Genomic DNA, 21,593 nt, shown 5'->3' with positions numbered 1-21,593 from the left:
AGGAAGGCTCATGCGAGGGACAAAAAGAGATAAACAAGAGGCCGTCAGGGATTTTGTCCTATTTATGCTCTAAGGAATCATAGCAAAAACCGTCACCTCACCCGTGTATTGATAGGGGACAGCAGGGTTCGTGTGCTGGACAGAGGGTCCAAATAGTAGCAGGGAGGCAGAAGACCCGGTTATTTAGGGAGGTCAGGATATTCGGGGTGTGCCCCTGTGGTCAGGTGAAGTAAGAAAGAGAGACGTTTCACTCTGCAGCACCACACACAGTAACACCCTACGACGCAACACCCTGTGACCCTATAACCCGGTATCCACCCTCCTCCCTTCTACCACCCGCTTCCCGATCCCGTTACCCGTGGTTTTAGCCACTCACCGGCCCCACCCCAACACTTCCTGGTTGCGGCCGCTCTCCAGCCTCCTCCTGTGGGTTCCACCAGTCTTCGTACCACGTCTCGTCCTGGGGCCTCCTCCGCTTCCTCCGCTTCTGGACTCCACCTCGTCGCGCTGTCTCCTCGCTGCGCCGGTCTCGTCCTCCTCAGCTCCGGTTCTTCCTCGGTACGCTGCTCCTTGTCCTCTGCTTCGTTTCTCTCTACCTCCTGCTCCACCTTCGATGCTTCTCCTTTCTCCCTTCTCTCTCCGGCATGAGTGCATTCGTTCTCAGTTGCGATCCCTCTTTTCGCCTGAAGGAGAGAAGCACATCCGGGGTTAATCCCTCCTCCTTCCGGGTCCTTTCTGTTAGCGCCAGGACCTGTCCCGGCCTGCGGGTCAGGGGGCGGGGTCAGCGTCCTTACTGGTTGAGGCGGATAGGGGGATAGTTCGAGGACGGACTTCCTGTTTAAGGTCCGCGGGTAGGAGCGGGGATGAGGTATGTCCACTGTAATGTCCGAGGATTTCTCACAATCTGTAAGAGACATTAGTTAGTGATAGATTCCTTACCGCCCCACCTATCCTCCCCATTCTGCGAACTGGTTACTAGCGTTAAGGTCATCCCTTTTAGGGCCCTAGTTTTCTGCACCAATGGTCAGTATCTTGCATGGCTCTGCGTTCCTGGCGTGGAAAGTCGTGTACAGAACTGACGTCAGCACGCATGGGTGGCGTCTAAGTACTCTCCGTGACGTCATCTCAGCGCTTATGACGCCAGTGACTGACGCGGAGCCACACGACGCCACCTACTGACGCGCAGGGGTACTGCTAAGCGAAACTTTCCGGATCCAGTCTGACGCCTGGGGATATTCTAAGGTAAGGAATCCATCACTAACTAATGTCTCTTACAGATATATCGTTACACAAGTAGTAACTTGTGCATCAACAAGCAAGAGTGGGTCAATCTATACTAAAAACATTATATCAAACAAGCGATTCAACCATTAGCTAGCCACTGCTTTACACCCAATGCTAAAATATGTATATGTCTACGGCCAATACATGCCACAAATGGAATAGGTTATTTACCCAACAAGCATTTATTCGTAGCGTGTAACACTTTAGATTCATATGCACCCACCCATCTTCCCGGAAGCTTCTGGTTGAATTACTTTGAAATATTTAGGATACATTTAACACACTAAACATTTTATATGCATGTTCTTTATATTCTATCACTTTATTGCTCCTACCTTTCTAACGCTCACCCAATGAGCTAAAAAGAATCTAACAAAGGAGCCAAGGAACATGCGCAGTACACACTGGAGGAGGGGTCACTATACCTAGTGACTCGAAGACTAATTTGAAGAAAAACAACTTGTAATCGACCGGGCCCAGCACTAGATGGGAGGATGATGCTAAGCATGTCAATCTACGACACTACACACTATCAATAGATGCCTAATGGGTAAGTAACATTTTCCTTCTTCCACATGCTATGGGATTTAGAGCGCATGGCGTCCCGGAGGCATCCCAGTGCAAAGAGAGATTCTAGGATCGAACGTAGGTAATCATAAAAAGATCACCCTGGAAAGAGGCAGGTTTTAATTGCTTTGCGAAAACACAGCTCATTATCCAGACACCTAATGTCCAAGAGGAGAAATTTCCAGAGCTTAGCGGTATTATATTGAAAGGAGCGCCCTCCCATTGTAGCTCTTTTAACTCCAGGAACGGTGACCAAATGTTGGTTCGATGAGCGAAGGGCCCTATTCGGTACATAGTGACAATCTGTTGAAGGATGGGTGGGCCTATTCCAGGAAGAATTCTATGGGCAATGCACAAGGACTTGAATTCAATTCTTTGAGGCGTCGAAAGCTGGTGCAAAGCCATCTACCCCATTGAAACCTGGGACTACCCAGTAACACACGAGCAGCCACATTTTGTACTGTAAAAGTGCCCTTTTTTGCATGGATGCCCAAACTTTTTGCCACACTGCTGATGTACTATGACTGAGTGTGCCCAGGGTTCCTCCCAAATGGGTACCCAGGGCCTATGTTCTTTCCCTAAAACTGCATTAAGACAAAACCCAGTTGGCACTCTCTGGCCACATCTTAGTGATGCCCCCTGAAAAACGATCCTAAGTCTATTGTCCTGGCTGAGTGGCTACTCGCCAGCTGTCACTACCAGACATTTTTCTGGACCCCTAGGTCGAGAGCCTGCCGCTCTCTGGGACCTAAAACAATGCACATCCTGGGACGAGGTGCCATGCCTCCTCCCCCAGGATAGGGAGGGTCCACGAAGGGGGAGCTTCAAAGGCTTGCCGCCTTTGTGAGCTACCCCAGCCATTTGCTGCTTCCAGCAACTGGCCCCCACTGGTTCTGACCCCCACTTTGGGCGGGAGAATCGGTGGGAAAACCGAGGGAGGCAGGGAGGTGTGCCCACCTTTGCCAACCCCACCCCTCAGGTGGGAGAGGCAAGGTGAAGCACAACTCTCAGTCCCCGCCATCTTGCAGATGGGGGGGACCCAATCCAACCAACCAGAGAGAGGCATATGTCCACTTCCCACTGGAGGGTGGCATAATAGGGGGTGTACCCACCGCAAGTGAAGGACCCATTGGTCCCAACCTTTACTTACCTGTAACGCCCCATATCTAGTATTTAGGGGCAACTCTGACCCTTGCCTCCTCGGGCAAGAACCGACCAGAAGAAGAGATTATGAAGGACCGCGGAAGCCGTGCTGAACTAAGAGGAGGTGGACGCCTAATGACTTGGCCTCAGCCCCACCGGCCTGTCTGCATCTCAAACCTGCTCCAGCGACATCCCAGTGTGTCCTGCAGCCATCAGCCCTGGCCAAATCCGCGAGCCTGCACCATTCTGCACCCGACGCCCACAGCCTGAGTTTGAGTAGCCCAACACCATGAGGAGGTCTCCCCGGTGATCCTGACCTGCCTCGAATTTCCAATCAACGCCTGTAGCCTCTTTCTGAAGGACGCAAATACAGCACACTGCACCCAGTCGCCCCAGCGCTGTTGTGGGTACACATTGGGTGCGAACTCAGATCCCCATTTGCCCTGAGCCTAACACCAGGAGCTTTGCTCCCACAACCTTGAAGTCTGCTCGTGAGCAGCCACCAACCAGAGGCCCCCTATCCTCCATTGGATAACATTGGGCCTCTGTACTCTGCTGCCCTAGTGCCGCTGATGGTGCTAGGACAGTGCATCCTAGACCCTGGGTGAACCCTGGTTCCAACCCCAGAAAACCAAAATTATTTTCACAAGAAAGCAGTCCATGCAGCCCCAAGTGTGAAGTTGGTTTTGTCTGGGAACTTGAAAAACTGCAAATATCTAAAAACTGCTTTACTTACCTTTTCTCTAGGAAATGTCCCAGTGTGATATCTAGGCATATCACACTGAGTAGAAAAAGTAATCCGTAAAGTAATGTGAAAAGTAATCAAAACTAATTTAACAGTATTTTCCACTGTATCCAAAGTATTTACTAACCTGTAACAAAGTCATTTTTCATTCAGCTTGTTTGTGTTGTTCAACCTGCCTTGAAAAGTACCATTTACACTTACCTGTGCCAGGCTTGCTTGGTTCTAGAAAATAAACATACCTAAATAATATTTTTGTACAATCAAATTGGTCTGAGTTCTGTCTTTAAATGTTTGACATCATTTCTTGCCTGAGTCTGTACAACAAATGGTTAACACTACCCTCTGATAAAGGCTTACTGCTCACCCACACTACCACAAATAGAGAGTAAGGTGCTATCTACTTTTACCTCTGCCTATCTTTCGGGTTCCACTGGACTCTGTGCACACTATACCTAATTTTGGTATAGTATATACAGACCCATCTGCGTACATGTACCACTTGCAGTTTCTGGATGGAAGCCATGGGAGATCCCAGATAAAAATAATTCCCATAGTCCAGGCTGGAAAGGATTAACGCCTGGACTACTATCTGCCTTGCAGTCTGAGGAACCAGCGTCAAAATGTTGTGTACCATCCGCATCAGACCAAAGCAGCTGGCTGATGTTTTAATGGCCTGTGCGGGCTGCCATTGTGAGAAGTTGGCCTGATGTATGATGTCACTAGTTCTAGTGTACACCTTATATCAGTCCAAACAACCCTTATGGTGATTGGTTGTAAAGTCAACCTTATAGACCAGCTATCCTAGTGGTAGCATGGACAAGAGCAGTCTTAGGCTAAACTCTGAATGGCATGTGAAGCCAGCTGTGATACCATATATAATCCCTTGAATACCAAATGAAAGGACACCACAACAGATATATATATAAAATAAAGTGTATTTATTCTAGTCAAACCCTCAGCACTCTTTATGAGATTAGAGGTAAGTACAACACAGTCTTATTCAAGCATACATTAAGTCACACAGTTAAGTAATACAGTTAGGCCCTAGGGGCCACGCAAACCATATACTAAAGAAGTGGTAAAAGGACCACTGTCACGGAAATAGGATAGGCCTAGGGAATCGCTGGGGCTACACTACGCTAGCAACAGTTAGGAAGTGGGAAGCCCACGGGATTCAGGTGCAGAGTGGAAACACTCACGCGTAATGCGTAAAAGTCGATAGAATTACTAGCAGTTAGAAATTAACAGTTTAAGGACACTTCTGAAGCAGCTAGAGAGTCGAGACTCGGAAACTAGACCCTAGGATAGTCACTACCCTTGTGAGCACCGAAGTACCCAAGTTACCTAGCCCAGGGGCTGCGGGTGCATAGGTGTGAACTTGCGTCGGGTTTCGTCGTGGACTTCTATGGATGCCTGAAGGAAAGTTGCTGACAGGCAGTCAGTGAAGAGTGTCCGGTGGATCCCAAGGCTGGGATCAGGAAGAGAGGATACCTGCAAGCAGAAGGGACAGAGTCAAGGTCACTAGCCAGTGACCACGTGGAACCAGGAAGGAACCAGGCGATGTCGTGAAGATTGCAGGTGAAAGGTGAAGCTTGTCGCTGCAGCCACGGGTACCAGGAGACGTCGAGGATGACCAGGACCAGGAGGCGAGCTGTCCCACGAAGGCTCTTGCTGTCGGCGGTGTCGAAGTCGAACTAGGACTCACCAAGCCTTGGCAAGCGGAACCCACGAAGAACGGAGGACTTGCTTCTGGTGCAGACCAGGAAGGTCTGGGGTGCTTCTCTTTTGCAAAGAAGCGGGAGCCAGTCTGGCGGAGCCAAACCAGCAGTGAAGATTTCAAGGTGTGTCGTCACAAAGGCCGCTAGCCAACGGGCAAGCAACCGGACAGACGCGGCAAGCAGGAAAATGCAGAAGGGCCCCACGCAGGACTCGTGGAGTGTGGGGGGCTGATCTTCGGTGCAGATGGTGCTTGGGGTTGGGGCTTCTTAATCCCCGGTGCACAACTTCGAGGGTGCCTCAGAAGCTGCGCTGGAAGATACTCGCCACTTTTCCCAGGTAGCCGGTCCCACGTCTCTCGTCGCCTCCACGGATCTCAGCTCGGCTGTGGATGTGGATCAGGGTCGGAGAAGTCTGGAAGTCAAGGCTCTGGTCGGGCTCTGCAGTCGGTCCCTCGTAGAACTTCAGCAGAGCAAAGGGTAGTCTCTTGATGGTGCCTGTTTGCACAGGGTAGCCACTCCTTGGCCACAAGGGAGATTCTTCAGTCTTCTTCTTTCGTCGAATGTCGAAGGTCCAGAGTTTCTGTTCAAGTTGCAGGTTCAGGATAATCTAATCTCCTGGGGCCCAGCTACCACTCTTATACTAATCTGGGGGGCTGGGTTGCCTGCTAGGTCACGCCTTATGGGTGGGACCTGGGAGGGGGGTGGTTACACCCCCTTCCCTCTGTCCAGTTTTGCGCCAGGACTGTGGCTGGAGTGCCCCAGCACCGGTTTGAACTGGACTATGCATGGGACACCTTGTGTGCCCCAGGCATGTCTCATTCCTTTCAGCCCTCCCTGCCCCAATACACTAAAGTCTGTCTGGGGAGGTGCTAGCACCTCCCCAAGCAGGAAACCTATTGTCCAAGCCTCCCTTGCCGGGATCACTCCCAGCAGCAGGAGGTCAGACTCGTGTCTGTGGCAGCAGCATCCATTTTGTGATGCTGAGGCTTTGGTTAGAGTTAAATAGCAAAGTAGGATTTTAACATGTCTCTCCCTCTAGAAGGGAGGAATAATATCCTCATCACCAGAAATGGTATGGGGGTATTATTCCAAAGTGTTAGACACCTTACACGACATGTTTTGATAAAGCCAAACCATAGTTAGCATAACCGTTTAAGATTATAAGGCACTTTAAGAGTATATGGTAGGCTATATCATAGAACAGCTATAAGGACATGGTTCCGAAAGCTACAGACAGGCTCAGCTGATGCTAGAGCACCATCTCACATGTTACCAAGCACACTGCCTCCAGGATTGTTAAGGCCTGCCATAGGAGTGGCTGATAGGTACACATGTGTCTATATTAAGGGTAGATATAGGTATACTATATCTAAGCAAGGGGTGATTACATGACCTTGCCCCAGCTGAGTGATCAGCCAGTTGTGTCTGATTGGAAGGCCAGACCAGGGGTGGCATAATACATGCTGCAGCCCCTGGGAGGCCTAGGGTACACCTATGCCCTGGGTCCCTAGGGTACACTGTACAGGGTCCAATAAGGTGATCCTTACCAATTGGTTATGTACCTAGGGTACATGGAGTCCATTTTAAAGAGAGAGCAGACAGCCTGAGACCCTGAATGGCAGGATCACAGGCCAACTAAGTCGAAAAACCAGCTAGACACTAGGCAAAAAGTTGGGGGTAACCATAGTCAGATATCCACCTTCCTACACAACCCCCCCCCCCCCCAAAGGAAAGGAGATAAGGCTGGCCTTGACAAGGTAAGCCTCTATTGTCTAAGTGGCCATATAAGGAAGAACCAGCACTGGCATGGTTACCCCCTGTCTCATGGTCCACTAAGCAATCCCTCACCCTAAAGGTATCATAGGGTCTCCACCATAGGGAATCTCTACCTTTGGTGTGTCTTTGCAAAGTAAAAGGCTGGTGTTGAGATGGAGTACTGAAGTGAGTGTCCTCAAAGTGAGGCCTCAGCTTCCTCCAATCATCCTCCACCATGGATGCCTTTCTTTCTTTCACTGAGTTGCACTGTGCTCTCAGGGTCAGCCTCTGGCTACCTAAAGCTGGAGGCTGGGTCCCTTTTGTGGGCTTACTGGAGGGACAGGTCAGGTTTGGGGCCCTAAGGTCCCATGTTTGCCTGTGCCCAACAGAATCCCTCTGGGGGAGGTCCCTAACTACCTGTAAAGGAGATCCCTCAGGAATGTTTTTAACCATCACCTGGCTAGGGCTACTAGCCAGGCAATCCTCATTCTTTTGATGGGGGGGTTCTTGTGGACAGGGGCCCTCTTGGGGTCCACTGGCCTCCCTGACCTCTGCAGCCCTGGGCTGACTGAGGCAGGGTAGAGCGAGGCAGGCTACCTGCACCAGACTGGGTCCCACCTTGGAAGGGGCCACTGACATCAGAGGCTCTGCCAGGCCAGGCCTGGCTACCTCTGGGGCAGTTCCTTCACAAGGGGTGAGGTCAGATCCCTGAGGAGGCTGACCTTTTCCTAATGTCTGGGGAGAGGGAGACTTTTCTTCCTCCCCACTACTCTCTGTTTGTGTGGATTGATCCATAGTTTCAGGCTTCACTACACCTATGTCAGTCTGAGTATGGGCTGAGACCATTACAGCCTTGCCAACCTTTTCAGGGAGGCACTCAGTTTGGGTTTGAGCTGTGACTGTCACAGCTCTGCCAATCTCTACAGGGAAGTCTGTCTTTGCCTGGGCTGTGGCTACCACTGCCCTTCCAACCTTTTCAGGGAGGAAATCTACTTGGACAGGGGTTGTGGCTGGCACAACCCCACTACCCTTTTGCGAAAGGCCTACCATTTTAGAATGGGTGTCTTGTTCAACTTCAGCCCAAGCTGAGAGTTCTAAGTCATTCCCCAGTAAGCAGTCCACAGGCAAGGTTGGAGACACTGCCACCCTTTTAGGGCCAGTGACACCTCCCCAGCTGAGACATACCTCTGCCATAGGATGACTGTTCTGTTTGCCATCAATGTTAGTTACCTGGTATGAGAAACCAGGCAAAAGCTGCTCAGAGGGAACTAGCCTATGGGCCACCATAGTGATGCTAGCTCCAGTGTCTCTGTAGGCTTCAGCTTTTCTACCATTGATGTAGGGCTCCTGTCTGTACCTACCCAAAGTGTTGGGACAGGCAGTGAAGTTGGCAAACCCCATGCCACCATCACAGACCAGAGTAGCTGCTGTAGGGGAATTGGCTAAGCCAGGGTCCCCCTGTGTTCCCCAAGAAAATCCAACCAAATTTTTGGGGGCACTCCCACCAGCTGGGGGATTACTGCTGACAGTAATAGGTGGTGTGACAGGAGTAGTTGGAGGAACAGTTTTGTTCTTAGCCTTTGGGCAACTGCTGTCAGTTTTCCAATGCCCAGGAGTTTTACACTCATGGCAGTAAGGCTTTTTAACTGTGGTAGAGGAGGGAGCTTGGGACCCACCACCCTGTGTGGAGTTTTGGGGCCCTGAGGAAGATTTCTCTTTTGTTTTATTACCACCCTTCTCTTGAGGCTTGGTGGTATCTTTCTTTTGGTCACCACCCTGATTTTTAGGCCTAATCCTGGTCCTGACCCATTTATCTGCCCTCTTTCCCAATTCTTGGGGAGAGGTCAAATCTGAGTCTACCAGGTGTTGATGGAGAAGCTGGTTCTGACAATTACTAAGGATCTGCTCCCTCATAATCAAGTTGTACAATCCTGTATAGTCCTGCACCTTGCTGCCAGTTAACCAACCTTCCAAAGCCTTAGTGGCATAATCCACAACATCAGACCAGTCCTGTCTGTGTCTTCTGGGTGTCTCTGAACAACAACCTATATTGCTCAGTGGTTAAGCCAAACCCATCTATCAGAGCACTCTTCAGGACTTTGTAATTGTTAGCATCCTCATCACTGACTGTGAGGAGCTTGTCTCTACCTTTGTCAGAAAAGGAGAGCCACAAGATAGCTGCCCCCTGACTCTGGGGTACCTGCTGTACTTTGCAGGCCCTCTCCAAAGCAATCATCCACTTGTGGATGTCATCCCCATTCTGATATGGGGGGACTATCTTGCTTAGGTTTCTATGGTCATAAGACCTATCCCTATCTCTAGGAATGTTGCTGCCACCAGTGGGTTCTGACCCACACAATTTTTGCTCTCTGGCCAGAGCAAGCTTCTCTTTGGCAAGGGCAAGTTCTTCCCTTTCAATCCTCAGTTTGGCTTCCTTCATTCTGGCCTCATGCTCTCTCCTTTGGGGGGAAGTCATCCCCCTGTGGGATGAAGCATTGGAGCTTCTTGAGTGATAGGAGTGGAGAGAGTCCCCTGAGGGAGATCTACCCCTCCTATCTCTCTTTTTAAGATTACTTGGGGGCCTGTAAGGGAAGCTCCCATGCAAGCTCCCATGCAAGCTTAAGTTAGCCTGACTAAGTCTTCTGACTGGGGTCTTGCTACCTCCCTCTTCTTCTGAGGTCTCTTCTAACTCATCTGTATCAGTTAAGTCAGGGGTCTCTTCTGTGGAGGGGAGGCCCTTATCTACAGCTATGGCACCATACTTGGCAGCTCGTTCAGCATCATAGGCCTCCAGAAGCTCCACTAGCTGTCTAAGGGTAGGGTTGGAACCCTGTTTTAATCTCCTGGAGGTACACAGTTGTCTCATCTCCTGGAAAGTGAATGCATCATATCTAGAGGGAATCTGTGTAGGATTCTCCTCTCCTGAGGGAGTATCAGTGTGATCTCCATTCAGGGACATGATTCTAGTGAGGGTGTGGTGTGTGCACCTACCTACACTAGTTGTTTCTACTAAACCTCTCTAGTAGTTGTAGTCAGGGTGTGTTACTCCCTTCAACCTACAACAACTAAGTCCAGTAGGACTTAAGTATTATAATCTATGTTATATGTACCTAAACAATATCTGTGTGATCTTTCAATTTAGTATCTCAAGATTACAATGGTCTTACAACAGCAAGCTCAGATCCCAACCGCTGCTCACCAATGTGAGAAGTTGGCCTGATGTATGATGTCACTAGTTCTAGTGTACACCTTATATCAGTCCAAACAACCCTTATGGTGATTGGTTGTAAAGTCAACCTTATAGACCAGCTATCCTAATGGTAGCATGGACAAGAGCAGTCTTAGGCTAAACTCTGAATGGCATGTGAAGCCAGCTGTGATACCATATATAATCCCTTAAATACCAAATGAAAGGACACCACAACAGATATATATATAAAATAAAGTGTATTTATTCTAGTCAAACCCTTAGCACTCTTTATGAGATTAGAGGTAAGTACAACACAGTCTTATTCAAGCATACATTAAGTCACACAGGTAAGTAATACAGTTAGGCCCTAGGGGCCACGCAAACCATATACTAAAGAAGTGGTATAAGGACCACTGTCACGGAAATAGGATAGGCCTAGGCCTAGGGAATCGCTGGGGCTACACTACGCTAGCAACAGTTAGGAAGTGGGAGGCCCATGGGATTCAGGTGCAGAGTGGAAACACTCACGCGTAATGCGTAAAAGTCGATAGAATTACTAGCAGTTAGAAATTAACAGTTTAAGGACACTTCTGAAGCAGCTAGAGAGTCGAGACTCGGAAACTAGACCCTAGGATAGTCACTACCCTTGTGAGCACCGAAGTACCCAAGTTACCTAGCCCACGGGCTGCGGGTGCATAGGTGTGAACTTGCGTCGGGTTTCGTCGTGGACTTCTATGGATGCCTGAAGGAAAGTTGCTGACAGGCAGTCAGTGAAGAGTGTCCGGTGGATCCCAAGGCTGGGATCAGGAAGAGAGGATACCTGCAAGCAGAAGGGACAGAGGCAAGGTCATTAGCCAGTGACCACGTGGAACCAGGAAGGAACCAGGCGATGTCGTGAAGATTGCAGGTGAAAGGTGAAGCTTGTCGCTGCAGCCACGGGTACCAGGAGACGTCGAGGACAACCAGGACCAGGAGGCGAGCTGTCCCACGAAGGCTCTTGCTGTCGGCGGCGTCGAAGTCGAACTAGGACTCACCAAGCCTTGGCAAGCGGAACCCACGAAGAACGGAGGACTTGCTTCTGGTGCAGACCAGGAAGGTCTGGGGTGCTTCTCTTTTGCAAAGAAGCGGGAGCCAGTCTGGAGGAGCCAAACCAGCAGTGAAGATTTCAAGGTGTGTCGTCACAAAGGCCGCTAGCCAACGGGCAAGCAACCGGACAGACGCGGCAAGCAGGAAAATGCAGAAGGGCCCCACGCAGGACTCGTGGAGTGTGGGGGGCTGATCTTCGGTGCAGATGGTGCTTGGGGTTGGGGCTTCTCAATCCCCGGTGCACAACTTCGAGGGTGCCTCCGAAGCTGCGCTGGAAGATACTCGCCACTTTTCCCAGGTAGCCGGTCCCACGTCTCTCGTCGCCTCCACGGATCTCAGCTCGGCTGTGGATGTGGATCAGGGTCGGAGAAGTCTGGAAGTCAAGGCTCTGGTCGGGCTCTGCAGTCGGTCCCTCGTAGAACTTCAGCAAAGCAAAGGGTAGTCTCTTGATGGTGGTCTGGGGAGGTGCTAGCACCTCCCCAAGCAGGAAACCTATTGTCCAAGCCTCCCTTGCCGGGATCACTCCCAGCAGCAGGAGGTCAGACTTGTGTCTGTGGCAGCAGCATCCATTTTGTGATGCTGAGGCTTTGGTTAGAGTTGAACAGCAAAGTAGGATTTTAACATGTCTCTCCCTCTAGAAGGGAGGAATAATATCCTCATTACCAGAAATGGTATGGGGGTATTATTCCAAAGTGTTAGACACCTTACACAACATGTTTTGATAAAGCCAAACCATAGTTACCATAACCGTTTAAGATTATAAGGCACTTTAAGAGTATATGGTAGGCTATATCATAGAACAGCTATAAGGACATGGTTCCGAAAGCTGCAGACAGGCTCAGCTCATGCTAGAGCACCATCTCACATGTTACCAAGCACTCTACCTCCAGGATTGTTAAGGCCTGCCATAGGAGTGGCTGATAGATACACATGTGTCTATATTAAGGGTAGATATAGGTATTCTATATCTAAGCAAGGGGTGATTACACGACCTTGCCCCAGCTGAGTGATCAGCCAGTTGTGTCTGATTGGAAGGCCAGACCAGGGTTGGCATAATACATGCTGCAGCCCCTGGGAGGCCTAGGGTACACCTATGCCCTGGGTACCTAGGGTACACTGTACAGGGTCCAATAAGGTGATCCTTACCAATTGGTTATGTACCTAGGGTACATGGAGTCCATTTTAAAGAGAGAGAAGACAGCCTGAGACCCTGAATGGCAGGATCTCATGCCAACTAAGTCGAAAAACCAGCTAGACACTAGGCAAAAAGTTGGGGGTAACCATAGTCAGATATCCACCTTCCTACAGCCATCATCAATGAATCATCAAACCACATGCCCAAACTTTTTATAGTTGGCTTATTAGCCAGGGAGACCCAAGCGAGCTGGCCACTTCAGATCGTATTGGACGGGGGATTTATTGCTAAGTATCATTAATTCAGTTTTGGCTACATTGAGCTTAAGACTGGATTGATTCATCCAGCTGGCTATTTGTTCCCAGCATGCCGGTTCTGGTGGCTCAAGTGGACTAATGCATGGTCCTGTGTTCGACCTCATAGTCACAAGTTAAAATCTCGGCGGGTCCACTCAGTCTTTCATCCATCTTAGCTCGATAAAATGAATACCTTTAAGTTGGGTAACAATAATCATCTGTTATTCAGCGCCAAGATGTCTACGAGTGAACGTGCGCTTTACAAAATGCATACGTTATGTTCCCAAATTAACTGGGGGCGAGTCGTAACCAGGTGTAAGTGAAAGCACCAGTTGGGTGTTCATCCGCGTAGGAGACTATGGACATCCCAATAGGAGCTGCAGTATCCGCCAGTGGCTGAAGATAGATGTTGGGCTGAGGTTGGACGCCTGCGGGACGCCACAAGTGACAGGCAAGATATTCAAGGTGCAGCCCTGGTCAAAGACTTGTAATGTTATCTTATTTAGAAAATAACCAACCCAGTCCAAGACTTTCCCTGTAACACTAGCTTTACCAACCCTGTGCAATAGTATAGAATGGTCAACCATGTCAAAGGACTCACTAAGGCCCAAAAGGACGATGGAGACCATGCCCCAGATTCTAATCTCGTTTTAGCCTCTTCCACCACCAGTAAAAGGGCAGTCTCAGTACTATGTCTTGGGCAGAAGCCAGTCTGTGTTTGATACAAGCAAGAGTTGGCCTCCAGAAAGTCAGAGAGACACGTGTTGATATGTTTTTCAGCCACCTTACGTAAAAGCGGAAGTTTTCCAGGCAGGCAGGGTCAAGGTTAGGTTTTTTCAGGGAGGCTTTAACCATCGCACATTTCCAAGACTTGGGAACAGACCCAGTTTCCAGCGACAGGTTGGTTCAGTTTGAGCAAAATAGGGAGGATAGTTTCCTGTTCTTGAGCAATGATCCTGGGGGAAGCCTGATCAAGGGGAGAGCCTGATTCTAACTTACTGAAAAGAGCCGTCTGCTCTTCCAGTGTAATGGGAGGGAATTGGGACAGGATGGAGGAACAACTATTTCCTCTATTAATGTTAGGAATCGAGATAGTGCTTCTACAGTCCTTTTCAAAAGATTGGAAAATAACCAACATTTTTTAATTAAAGAAGGAAGCAAAGACAATGCATCTTTCAGTTGATCGTTCAGAAAGAGGTGTGCTGGAAGAAGGGTCTAGCAACATTTTAGTAATTTTAAATATTTCTCATGGGGTATTGCTAGCCTTATTAATCCCTATTTCAAAATAAAACGCCTGGGCAGTGCGGATTTCAGAGTGATGAACTAACTTTCTCCATATATATACCTTTTCTTGGTTCTGCAAAATCTTTCCTCCATTCCTGTCTGCCACAATTTTTTTTTTCAAGTTTTGAGGTGGGGGAATACCACGGTGCAGACTTATTGTTAGATTTTTCATTTCTTATCTGCTTGGTGATATTTTGGGCGGTACAAAAGGGGGTGGTGATGGACTGAGCATCAGAACCAATCAAACACTCACACCCAGTCAACAGATCTGGGTTTGATCCGTCACCGTTCTTTAGCCCACTCTGCCACCCCAGTTCAGACATGGCCACATGCAAATCAGTCTGACCCTGTGCCTCATGGGAACAGTCCAGCCCGAACTGCCAAGCCATGCCTTCCCTGGACCGGAAACAAGCTTCCTAGGACCGGTTTCTGGCATTTCAGCCGTCTTCAGCCAGGCTTGCTTGAATCCAGTGGCAAAGTGAGCAAGGGACTCACGTCTGAGCATACCCTGCCAAGTTATGACGAACAAAGCGGTACAAAAGGGGGTGGTGATGGACGGAGCATCAGAACCAATCAAACACTCACACCCAGTCAACAGATCTGGGTTTGATCCATCCCCGTTCTTTAGCCCACTCTGCCACCCCAGTTCAGACATGGCCACATGCAAATCAGTCTGACCCTGTGCCTCATGGGAACAGTCCAGCCCAAACTGCCAAGCCATGCCTTCCCTGGACCGGAAACAAGCTTGGCTTGGCAGTTCGGGCTGGACTGTTCCCATGAGGCACAGGGTTATACTGATTTGCATATGGCCATGTCTGAACTGGAGTGGTGGAGTGAGCTAAAGAATGATGAAAAATTAAACCCAGATCAGTTGACTGGGGGTGAGTGTTTGATTTGCTCTAACGCTCCATCCATCATCCCCTTTGGTATCGCTTTGTTCGCCCTAAGTTGACTTCCCCCAGACGGCTGGAATAGTTCCGCCATCTTGGATAGGGGGGAAGTCGGCGGTACAGCTGCCTGGCCGGACCCTCCCATTCGCCCATAAATGAACCCACAGCCGCGTCCGCGCAGCGGGCGCGCCGCGCCATAGGCGCGCCAGAGGCAAGCCCGTCTGCGCCCGTCCGCGCCGGGACGGCGCTGGGCGCTGGCATTATGGACGGCGGGAGGTCTGACCCTATCATGTATTCACGAGAAAAACTCTTGGCCTTGGCGCGCCCTTCTTGCCCATCCTCCCCATGGTCCCCCCTTGAGTTTCCCTCTCACTGTAAGTCCTGCCCGTTTGAATTATCCCCAGCACAACCGACTTCCTGCTCTTCTGGGTTTAAGTTATTTAAAATTCTCAGTCTCAACTGCCGCTCGCTGATAAAACATCACGCTGAGATCCTGGACCTTCTAACTGATGAATCTCCTGACACTCTCTTTCTCACGGAAACCTGGCTTCACCAGGACGCCACCGCAATACCATGGCTGGCTCTCCCGCCTGGCTACACACTCAAATCTGTTAACAGAGAATTGGGAAGAGGTGGTGGGGTGGCAATGATAGCTAAGGAATCATATAAAACCAATTTAGTGAGTGAACCCATAGTAGGTTGCGAGTGCGCATCAATCAAAATTGGGCTAACTGATAATATCTCTTTAGCCGGTCTTTTGATTTATAGGCCCCCCGGGTCAGCGACCAGTTTCAAAAAGGATCTTCTTGATAAAGTGGGGCATCTGGCTAGCAAGTCTGCCAATTTCACCATTTTGGGTGATCTCAATCTCCACCTTGAATGCACTGAACAGGTGGAGATTGGCAGTTTCTTGGCTGATCTGGAAGCCTTTCAATTAAAGCAGTGTGTGCTTGAAGCTACCCACATAGCCGGCCATGTTTTGGATCCAGTCATTTCTAACCTCCCCCAAATCATTATGCGTTCCCCAGTTCCTCTGGTCTGGACAGACCATTTTTTGGTCACCTTCTCCCTACAATTTCCGATCAAAATTGACCTTAGTCACCCCATGAAGATCCTAAAGCGTGCCTGGCATAAGCTTAATCCCGAGATTCTTTCTGCTTGGCTTTCTAGCCACCAACCGCAACTACCCGCCTGCGCGGACGAAGCAAACCAGTGTTATCAGGACTGGCTGACGGCTGGTCTGCACACCCATATCCCTGCAAAATGGGGTAAGATTGGGCGTGGGCCATCTAACCCATGGTTCAACGAGGCCCTTTCCTTGACCAAAAAGGGCTGTAAGAAGTTGGAGCGCGCTTGGAGGCGCTCCTACGATGCGACTGCTAAACTTGAATATCAAGCAGCCCTTAAGTCTTACCATAAAGAGATTCGCAGAGCGCGGGCCGACTTTGTGGCAAATAAAATTATGGCGAGCTCCAACCCTACAAAAACAATCTTTTCCTTACTGGGCAATATGAAGAAATCCGGTGGTAATGAGGGTCATCCAATCACCTCGAATAACCAGTGTAGTGCGTTAGCTACATATTTTATTAATAAAGTGGAACTAATCTACCAGGGACTCCCACAAACTTTTTCCCTGTCTGAAGAGCTGGCCCCCTCAGGGGGTGAGTCTTTGAATGCTCAGAGCTTAGGGGAATTCCCTCCCATTACGGCTCTGGAGTTTGCGTCTCTCAGTTCCAAAATCAAGTCCGGCTCCCCGGCGGACCCAGTGACTCCCACCTGTTTCCGTCTTCTTTATCCCTCCATCTCCGAACTATGCCTTGAAGTGGTCAATCGGTCACTACTCACGGCATCAGTCCCCCGAGCTTGGAAGCATGCCAAAGTCATCCCCCTTTTGAAAAAACCCTCCTTGGCTGCATCCGACCCGAGTAATTACCGTCCCATCTCGCAACTGCCTTTTTTGGCCAAAGTAACGGAGGCACACGTGAACTCTATCCTGGCAGGCTTTGTCGAGCAACATGCTTTATTTGACCCTACCCAACATGGCTTTCGCCCTCGCCATAGTACTGAATCTGCGCTCCTGGTGGTATCTGAAACCATTAAAAGTCATCTCGATGCAGGCGACTCCGCGGCTTTGATCCTATTGGATTTGAGTGCCGCATTTGACACTGTATCGCACAAAATACTTCTGAGACGCCTGCAGGACATTGGGGTAAGGGACTCGGCCTTGGCCTGGATTACTTCCTTCCTGTCAGAGAGATCCTTTCAGGTCCTGGCTCCCCCCTTTTCCTCACAAAAGTGCGCATTGCACCAGGGAGTACCTCAGGGCTCTATACTAAGCCCACTCCTATTTAACCTGTATGTCAGCCCATTGGCAACACTGGCCAAGAGTAGTGGGCTTTCACTGGTCTCATACGCCGACGATACCCAATTAATGATCAGCTTCTCTAAAAAAAGTTCCGCCAACCTAAACAATTTCACGGCTGATCTATTGGCTATCTCCGACTGGATGGCAGCAAACTGCCTTCAGCTGAACTCCGGGAAATCCGAAATTCTGCTTTTCGGTAAGGATAGGGAGTTATGGACTGACCTTCTCTGGCCAGAACGTCTCAAGCCTGCCCCAGTCCCTAAGGACTCTGTAAAGAACCTTGGCTTTTGGTTTGACCGCGGTCTAACTTTCGAGAAACAAACTAAGACTGTTGCGGGGGTCTGTTTCGGTCTCCTGCGGAGCCTCAGACCACTGCTTGGGTTCTTTCCTCCATCGGTGCGGCAGTCCATCATCCAATCGTCTGTTCTTGCCAGATTGGACTATAGGAACTGCCTTTACTTGGGAGCAACAAGGGCTAGTATAAACCGCCTCCAGAGGATCCAGAATGCTGCAGCCAGGGTTCTGGTGTCTCTACCCAAGCATTGTTCGGTTGCCCAGGTGCTTCCGAAACTTCACTGGTTGCCAGTGTGTAAACGCATTCAATTTAAAGCACTATGTATTTCACACAAAATTCTTGCAAAGCAGGCCCCGTCAGGCCTCCTGGAACTATTGGAGCCTTACGTTCCTACGCGTTCCTTGCGCTCCGCAAACCATGCTCTGGTCTGCGTCCCTCAGGTGCGGAGGGCCAGGGCAGGGGGGCGCTCTTTCCGACACCTAGCAGCTAAATTGTGGAATTCTGTCCCGATTTCAGTTAGAACTATTCCTAGCCATTTGACCTTTCGCAAGGCCCTGAAGACGTGGCTCTTCCCCCTTTCATCATCTAACCCTCAGTGATCTGCTCCGGTGCTCGCTCCCTGGTTCTCGCTGCTGCGCTGGGACGCCTCGTTGCTGAGGCACCCATGCGCATTATAAAATTAATTAATAATAATAATAATAATAATAATAATAATGCCCAGACGTGGGTCCCTTGCTCACTTTGCCACTGGATTCAAGATAGCCTGGCTGACGAGGGTTATGAACCCGAAACCGGTCCCAGGATGCTTGTTTCCGGTCCAGGGAAGACATGGCTTGGCAGTTCGGGCTGGACTGTTCCCATGAGGCACAGGGTCATACTGATTTGCATATGGCCATGTCTGAACTGGAGTGGTGGAGTGAGCTAAAGAATGATGATAGATTAAACCCAGATCAGTTGACTGGGGGTGAGTGTTTGATTTGCTCTAACGCTCCGTCCATCATCCCCTTTGGTATCGAGGTGATATTTTGGGTCAGCCAGTTTGTGATCTTATGATTATCCAGTGGACCAAGGCCCACCCAGGATAAGGATTGATTCAGTGAACACTTCCAGCTTTCCCAGTTTAACTCGGACCATTGTCTATCAAACATGGCTGTACTCTTAATGGGAGCAAACAGCAGGGAATTGTTGGTAAATACCAGATCCAACAAATGACCCCCTATGTGGGTGGAGCACTGAACTCTTTGCTGTAATTGTAGGGCAGCTAGATCGTGCATAAAGCAGGAAGTTTGGGGGTCTTTAGAATCATTCAAGTGTGGATTTAAATCTCCCATGACCGTTAAGGAAGTATATTTTATGACCAAACTCGCTAGAACATCGGGGTTGATTGAATAAATGACTGGCCTGGCCTGGGAGGGGATATACTAAGCTTCCGACATTGTGGTAGCATGGAAAAAAGATAAAGAAAACGCAACACTTTCACAATAGGAGAGTGAGGGGATCAATTCTACAGTTGAATGAATTTTTGTCTGGGGGTCAGCCTGAACTACATCCGGTCCGGATTCCTCATGAAGCCATGTTTCCGTGAGGAAAACTACATCCAGTTTGTAATCTTCTAGGAGAGAACGGATGTCCAGCTTATGACCTGGAAGGACCATGCAGTTGAGGAGAAGCACATTTTGTCGAGATTTAGGTGCGTGGAGTTCCCTACTTGTAGGATCAAAAGGAAACCTATAGGAGCAATACTTTAGAGTGCTGTTTGAACTAGACACATTTATTGAGTGGCTACAGTTAGCACGTGTTGTCCCTCTAGCTTTAAGTAGGAAGGCCCTGGAATATATTTGCTGGTGAGAGGTTAGAGTTGCAGGTTCCCTGGCCCCGGTCGGGCGTGGATGGGTTTGCCTTAGACGCACCTTCAGCACGCCAGCAGTGCCTCCATTGCATGCTCAAAGAAAACATAAAAATCACTGCCTCATAGGTGCAACTGATCAGCAAACCCTCACAGTGCTGCTGCTTCTCTGATGCGCGCCTGCTGCCCTGCCGTTTTTATGCCAGGCCGGGACTCCAACCACTAGAGCACCAACCAGAAACTGTCTGCTCTATGGTTGGTTTGAAAAGTAAAATGCACAGTGCTTCAATTCCCCTCAGTGCTACCATTACTCTGTTCTTTCCCTCGCCGCCCCCAATTGCGAATTCCCACATCCTAGATGGTTACGAATAGCTATCTTGTGCTCGTTCGTATCTTCACTGTTGGCTGCATCATCATGGTTGGCACAATTTGGTCCATCCACTATTCCTACAAAGACATCTAGATATGCTGTGTCATCTTTACATTCAAGAGTTGCAGCCCTTACCATCATTGGTTGCAAACAAGCTAAAGCAACAGTCTGCATCGTAGATTTGCGTTGTCAGAGAAGACCCTGTTGACTACAGAACTGTCTGCTGCTGCATCGTTGACAGATGTCATGTCACCTACAACATGGTCTGCTGGATACTGTCATTTGAATTGCATGTTGCCTGCTGCATCATAAGTTAAGATGTCCTCTTCACAGCAGACATAGATGAATTTTGAGTCTCATTTATTCATTGTCTCTTGTAGAGAAGAATTAACAGTCAACCACAAACAAGAATATTTTTATATTATAAGTTCTCTGGGATAGTTGGCAGGACTATCCAGTGCTTATGAGTTCAATGGAGATGCCCTTGAAGAAGAACTAGGATTACAGGTAAGAAACCTTTCCTTCTCCAACATAAGTAAGAAACCTTTCCTTCTCCAACATAGATTTTTTCATAGATTCACATGCTTGAACCTTCTCACATCATCCAAGTGGGTGCCTCCAATACATACTGAGCAGTATGAAATAACAATTTCTCATAGAAACAGCCACAAAATAGTGTGTTTTGAGCTTTTCAGACTCATTTTAAAAGACACAAACTTCGTCTAATGAGATTTAAAGTCCATGAACCTAACTTAATTGTACAAAGGGTGCCCAAAGCCTGGAGGTTGGAGACCGAGGTGTGCCCATAGGTCTGACCCCGCCCCCCCCCCCCACACACACGCACATTGTCGAGCCCTCCATCAGATCTAGCCGGCAGCCTGCCCCGCCAACGAACGAGTTCCTTTAAAGGTAACCGTTCCAGCATGCCAAACCTGGTGCCCATAGCTGACCCGCACTCCATCGCTGTCGACCATAGCTTTTCACTTTGGCCTGTTCTAGCACGACCAATAACCTTTGGTTCCCGCTTTGCACTTTTTGGTGCTAGACAACTCCTAAAAATTATATTTCTCTTTCCCCAATCCGATTTTTGCTTTTGGTGTCTATTTGCTCATTAAATTGCTAATTATATTCCTATTTTTAAAAAATGGAGTGGACTATTTATTGTGTTGTGTTTTCGACTTAACTGTTTTTGTACTAATGAATGCTGTACCCTTGTTCCTTTGAGTTTAGCCTGACTGCTCTGTGCCATGGTTACCCAGGACTGAGGAAGGATTTAATTTTAAGAAACCTAACTGGACTTGATACAGAATAGTGACATTATTACTTGGTGACGTCTCACAACCACCCCAACTGATAATCCACATTCTCACAGAGGCACGGGTGAATAGGCCTCAGCCTGATTAGAATACATGCCGTCACTTCTCAGTCCCACACAGCCTGGTAGGGCGGTCAGTAACCAGTCTTGCCAAACAACTGCCTCAGACTTGATGTTAACTCTGGCACTGCTACACCAAAAGTTGGAAAGTCTGGTGCCTAAAAAGCAGAAGTGGGAATTTGTGTGTCTTACACCTGGTTAGCTTGCCATAAGCAGACAGTCTTTTCTCAGAGAAGGTACATGTACAGT

At 49.0% G+C, this 21,593-nt stretch overlaps 1 protein-coding gene across 1 annotated transcript in view; it reads left to right on the top strand.

Moving 5' to 3' along the window:
• The window catches only part of LOC146866934 (lysine-specific demethylase 5B-like), a 455,791-nt gene that overhangs the window by 203,639 nt on the left and 230,559 nt on the right, over positions 1-21,593 (top strand). The gene's annotated exons all lie outside the window — the stretch shown is intronic.

This window comes from Triturus cristatus, chromosome 1_2 (assembly GCF_964204655.1).
Source record: "Triturus cristatus chromosome 1_2, aTriCri1.1, whole genome shotgun sequence".
Classification (NCBI taxonomy): domain Eukaryota; kingdom Metazoa; phylum Chordata; class Amphibia; order Caudata; family Salamandridae; genus Triturus; species Triturus cristatus.
This window is presented reverse-complemented; position numbering and strand designations above follow the sequence as displayed.